A 5,850-nucleotide genomic window follows, 5' to 3' on the forward strand; every position below is an offset into this window, starting at 1 on the left:
CAGATGAGAGTGTGAAAATTTAACTAAAATATAGAGATACATAGATGAATGAGAGAGTGAAAAAAATAATAGTACGGACCCAAATGTTGGAAGTTTCACAACTAATTATGTAAATTTGGGTAATTCATTATGTTAATTAGTAACAAGTTAGTTTTATACGGAAACATCGGTTATATATAAAACTGATGAATGCCCGAACTATTGTATGGAGAACCATTATTGATTGAATAGAGATTCCAATACCTTGCTCCTTGGATGTTTCCTTGACACTTTGTCAGGGTTTTACCACGTAAATTCTATGTTATTACTTGTGTGTTTGCATTTAGTTTTTCTGTTAGTTATATTCTTTTCTTGGTCAATTTATAACTGCAAATGCCTTCTTTCTGTACTCATTCACCTATTCGAACTACAAATGGTGTCGGAGCGAATTAGTTGAGTTTGAGTGAGCAATATGCCTGTGGAGGAAAAAAAAAGGGGGGCAACCTGCACTGGATCAGAGCATGACAGCACAGAAAGGTGTGTTTTTTTCTGCGTTGATTACGTGAGGAGGCCATCTGCGTTGAGGAGGAGAAGTCCCTCTGCGTGTGTTATCTGTGGGGAGGTGTGTTTTTTCTCTGCGTTTGAGGAGGAGTACGCTGCCTATCTCTGCGTGAGAGTCCCTGCCTTTGCTGCGTGAAGGTGCCATGTATTCTCTGAGGGCCTGCCTTTGCTGCGTGAAAGTGCCTGCGTGAAGGTTGTTGTTGTCTCTGCGTGAAGGTCAGGAAGCTACTGTTGTCTCTACGTGAAGGCTCAAGAAGCTTCTATTGTCTTTACGTGAAGGTCAGGAAGTTGTTGTTGTCTCTGCGTAAAGGCTCAGGAAGCTGTTGTTGTCTCTGCGTAAGGAGCAAGGAAGCTGCTATTGTCTCTATGTAAGGAGCGTGAAGGTGCTTGCATGAAGGCTCAGTCGTGCAAGGAAGTTGCCTGTGGTGCTGGTCAAGGAAGCTGCTCACTGTCCCCATTGAGAAGAACCAGGGTGCCCTCTGATGCGTGCTGCCAGAGATCTAGCTTGTGGATCCGAGTAATTTTTCCTAAATTTGAGAGAAATTTTTTCCAAAAATTTGAATTTGGAGGGAATGAAATCAAAGAAATCCAAGAATTTTTATTTTTTTTCCAGAAATTTGAATTTGGAGGGAAGAAAATCAAAGAAAAACAAGGGTTTTTACATTAATTTGAAAGAAAAATTTGTTGAAGGGTTGTTGTTTTTTGTTTGAAAAAGGGGAATTATTTTTTGAGTACAAAGAGTTTTTTTTTAAGAAAGGGAAACAAAAAAAATAAACCTTAGTTGAAAGACTAAAACCCTAGTAGAAAAAATGGCCAAGATGTCAAATGCAAAATTCGAGGTGGAGAGATTCACCGGCAAGAGCAATTTGCTCTTTGGAAACTAAAAGTTAGGGATCTACTTGTGCAACAAAGGTTTCACAAGGCATTGGATGGGGCAACTAAGAAGCCTACAACCATGATTGATTCGGACAGGGAGGACTTGGATGCCTGAGTTCTCAGTACCATCAGGTTATGTTTGGAGGATAAAGTTCTCTTCAACATTGTTGAAGAGAGTACAGCTTCAGGTTTATGGGAAAAACTAGAAAAACTCTACATGACAAAGTCGTTAACAAATAGAATTTATCTGAAAAGACAACTATACAGTCTTCGAATGAAGGAGGGTTCAAAAGTTGCAAAACATTTGAATGTTTTTAATACACTCATATGCCAATTAACAGATATGGAAGTTAAAATTTAGGAAGAAGACAAAGCTATAACCTTGTTTTGTTCTCTACCCAAATCATGGGACCACTTCGTAACTTCAATCATCTTGAGCACTGCTGATTCTTTGAAATTTGAATTAGTTGTGGGAGTTCTCTTGTTTGAAGAAGTACGAAGGAAATCCAGTACTGAAACAATTGCATCAAAAGCCATGATAGTTAGAGGACAGTCAAAGGAAAGAGGAGAAAAAGAAAGGGGGTCTTCCAGATCTAAATCGAAGGGAAAGAAGTGTAAGGAAAAATGTTGGCACTGCAATAAAATTGAACACTTGAAGAAAGAATGTTGGAAATGAAAAGAATCTAATAACCCGAAGAAGGAAGCAAAGCAGGTCGATTCAGGTATGATAGATGAAGTTTTATTTTCTAAAGAATTATGTATGATAGATGAAACTTCACCTAAATGTAATGTCTCTCAGGGTTTAAAAAGCTGGTTGTTAGACTCTGGTGCTTCTCATCACATGCGTCCACACAAAAAATGTTTTACTTCGTATGAAAATGTAAATGGTAGTTCTATGTTTATGGGTAACAATGTATCATGTCATATTGTTGGGATGGGAGATATCAGGATTAAAATATATGATAACACAGTTAGAACATTAACTAGTGTTAGACATGTACCTGATTTGAAGAAAATTTTGATTTCTTTGGGAGTGTTGGATTCGGATGGTTATAAGTTTACAGGTCAGAATGGCGTGCTAAAAGTCTTTAAAGGCACCCTAGTTGTTATGAAAGCAGAAAAGATTGGAAATATTTATAGATTAAAAGGAAGTACTCAGGTTAGTGAAGTAGCGGTTGCATCAGAAAAGGAAGAAGCGGGTACTCATCTATGGCATCAGCGATTGGGTCACATGAGCAAGAAAGGTCTTCAGATACTGATGAAATATAAATCTCTTCCCGCTCTGAAATCTTTGAAGTTAGATTTCTGTAAACATTGTGTGTATGGAAAACAGTGTAAATAGAGATTTAAAACTGGAAATCATAATAGTAAAGATATTTTATACTAATTCATTCTGATCTGTGGTGACCATCTCCTGTTGTATCATATGGAGGTGCTCTATATTTTTTAACGTTTATTGATGATTTCTCCTGTAAAGTTCAGGTCTTTATGCTAAAAAAGAACGTTGATGTATTCAATGTCTTTAAATAATTTAAAGCAATGGTAGAGAAAAGAACAGGCAAATCTATTAAATGTTTAAGAACTAACAATGCTGGTGAGTTCACTTCAATTGAATTTGAACAATACTGTAAGAATGAAGGAATTGTTAGACACAAAATTGTTGTTTATACTCCTCAGCAAAATGGTGTTGCTGAACGTAAGAATCAGACTCTTATGGAAAGATCCAGAAGCATGATCAGCAATGCTAACTTGCAAAAGGAGTTGTGGGTAGAAGCAGTATCCACTGCTTGTTATTTAGTTAACAGATCACCTTCAGTACCAATTAATTGTGAAATTCCTGAAGAAGTTTGGATAGGTCAGTCTTATGATTATGCACATTTAAGGATATTTGGTTGTGATGCTTATTCTCTTATCCCTAAAAATCAGCGTTCAAAATTAGATCCAAAATCAAAATGTTATGTCTTTGTTGGGTATGACTATGCAGTGAAAGGATACAGGTTGTGGGATCCTACATTGTGGAAGATAGTCATTAGTAGAGATGTAACATTTGATGAATCTTCTCTTTTAAAATCAAATGTTGAAAGAATTGAATAGGAACAGGTATCGCCAAATCAACAAGTTCACTTGGAGGCTAAACCTTTCGGTGATAGTCAAAAGGAAGGAGATACTTCTGGAGAAAAAGGTGTTGAAGATACAAAGGAAGTTGTTGAAGTTTCTGAACTAGTTCAGCAACTAGTCACTCTAAGAAGGTCTACAAGTGAAAGAAAAACTCCCAAAAGGTATGAAGATTCTACTTCATCTTTTGCTTTGATTACTGAAGATGGGGAACCTTCTTATTATCAGGAATTAGTAAATTATATAGATAGTGAAAAATGGAAAACGGCTATGAAAGAAGAAAGGGATTCCTTAGCCAAGAACAATACCTGGGATCTTGTAGAACTTCCTAAAGGGAGAAGTGTTGTTGGATGAAAGTGGGTCTTCAAACTGAAACGGAAAGTTGATGGAAGTATCGAAAGGTATAATGCAAGACTAGTAGCAAAAGGATATTCTCAGGTTGAAGGTATCGACTTTCATGAGATTTTTTTCTCCAGTTGTAAAACTTGTTTCTATTCGTACTATGTTGGCACTAACTACATTACTTAACCTTGAGTTAGAACAGTTAGATGTTAAAACAACTTTTCTACATGGTGATTTGAATGAAGAGATATATATGGAACAACCAGAAGGTTTTGTACAAGGTCGCAACAAAATATTAGTTTGCAAGCTTAGGAAATCATTGTATGGTCTGAGGCAGTCTCCCATACAATGGTATAAGAAGTTTTATTCCTTCATGGTGAGCCAAAACTTTATTAGAAGTGAGTATGATCATTGTGTATACTTCAAAAGTTTCAATGGCATATTCATTATCTTAGCTTTATATGTTGACGATATGCTTATTGCAAGCAAAAGCATGGAAGAGATCAACAGGTTAAAGGCTTAGCTCTCTAGGACGTTTGATATGAACGATCTTGGAGCAGCAAAACATATCTTGGGCACGGAGATACATAGAGACAGGAAAAATGGTAAGCTTTGGTTATCACAACAGAAGTATGTGGAAAAAGTACTTGAAAAGTTCCGTATGAACAATGTGAAACCTGTTAATATTCCATTAGCTTCCCATTTTAAGCTTTCTTTGGTTTTGAGTCCTAGAACTGATGAAGAAAAGAAGTATATGTCTCATGTACCATATGCAAATGTTGTAGGCAACTTAAAGTATGCGATGGTATCTACAATACTTGACATTTCACAAGCAGTTGGAGTTGCCAGCAGGTTCGTGGCAAATCTAGCTGAAGAACATTGGCGAGCAGTGAAATGGGTGCTTCAATATCTAAGAGGCACAAGTGACCATTGCATCATCTTTAGTAGTAGTGAAGGATCAGTCTGCAAATATGTAGATGCTGATTATGTAGGTGATTTGGACAAAAGAAGATCTACTATAGGTTATGTCTTTACTCTTGCAGCTGGAGGACTTAGCTAGATGTCAAAGCTTAAAGAGACAGTTGCATTGTCCGCTACGAAAGTAGAATATATAGCTGCTTCAGATGCCAATAAAGAAGCAATCTGGTTAAAGGGACTGCTCAATGAGATTGGAAGGATGCAAGAGAAAGTGAATGTACTTTGTGACAGTCAAAGTGTTATTCACTTGGCTACAAATCTTGCTTATCATAGTAGAACCAAGCACATTGATGTAGGGTATCATTTTCTGAGACATGTGATTGATGGTGGAAAAGTAGCTCTTCAAAAGGTCCATACACGAGATAATTGTGCAGACATATTCACAAAGCCAGTTAGAGTAGAGAAGCTGCGATGGTGTTTAGCTTCTCTTGGCTTGTAGAAAAGATGATGAATGAGCATTGGCAAGAGATTAGGAAAATTGTTGTCAGGGTGGAATTTGTTGGAAGTTTGACAACTAATTATGTAAATTTGGGTAACTCATTATATTAATTATTAACAAGTTAGTTTTATACGGAAACATCGGTTATGTATCTGAGGAGGCTCATATAAAACTGATGAATGCCAAAACTATTGTATGGAGAATCATTATTGATTGAATAGAGATTCCAATCCCTTGCCCCATGGATGTTTCCTTGACACTCTGTCAGGGTTTTACCACGTAAATCTTGTGTTATTACTTGTGTGTTTGCATTCAGTTTTCCTGTTAGTTATATTCTTTTCTTGGTCAATGTATAACTGCAAATGCCTTCTTTCTTTACTCATTCACCTATTCGAACTACAAAAGAGAACAATGACCATATCCTCCTCATCCACCTTATCTTCTCCCTGCAACGACAACAGAATGTCAACAAAATCAGATTGATCACTGCTTTCCCTACTTCGCTTTGTACGTCGGTGCTCTTCGATGATACTTGTAACGAAATCTCTCACATGCGGCAC

Source organism: Pinus tabuliformis, chromosome 4_1 (assembly GCF_031772625.1).
Source record: "Pinus tabuliformis cultivar Carrire ecotype Pingquan chromosome 4_1, CPIR1, whole genome shotgun sequence".
Classification (NCBI taxonomy): domain Eukaryota; kingdom Viridiplantae; phylum Streptophyta; class Pinopsida; order Pinales; family Pinaceae; genus Pinus; species Pinus tabuliformis.